Source organism: Sciurus carolinensis, unplaced genomic scaffold (genome assembly GCF_902686445.1).
Source record: "Sciurus carolinensis unplaced genomic scaffold, mSciCar1.2, whole genome shotgun sequence".
NCBI lineage: Eukaryota > Metazoa > Chordata > Mammalia > Rodentia > Sciuridae > Sciurus > Sciurus carolinensis.
The window spans coordinates 323942-324222 of record NW_025920259.1 but is presented as its reverse complement, the minus strand read 5'-3'; positions in this window follow the sequence as shown (position 1 = coordinate 324222).

Here is a 281-nt window from a genome sequence, read left to right as displayed (position 1 = left end):
ATTCTCAACAAAATTTTAGCAAATCGCATACAAATATATATTAAAAAGATAGTGCACCACAATCAAGTGGGTTTTATCCCAGGGATGCAAGGTTGGTTCAACATTCGGAAATCAATAAGTGTCATTCACCATATCAACAGACTTAAAGTTAAGAATCACATGATTATTTCAATAGATGCAGAAAAAGCATTTGATAAAATACAGCATCCCTTCATGCTCAAAACACTAGAAAAAATTGGGGTAGTGGGAACATTCCTAAACATTATAAAGGCAATCTACGC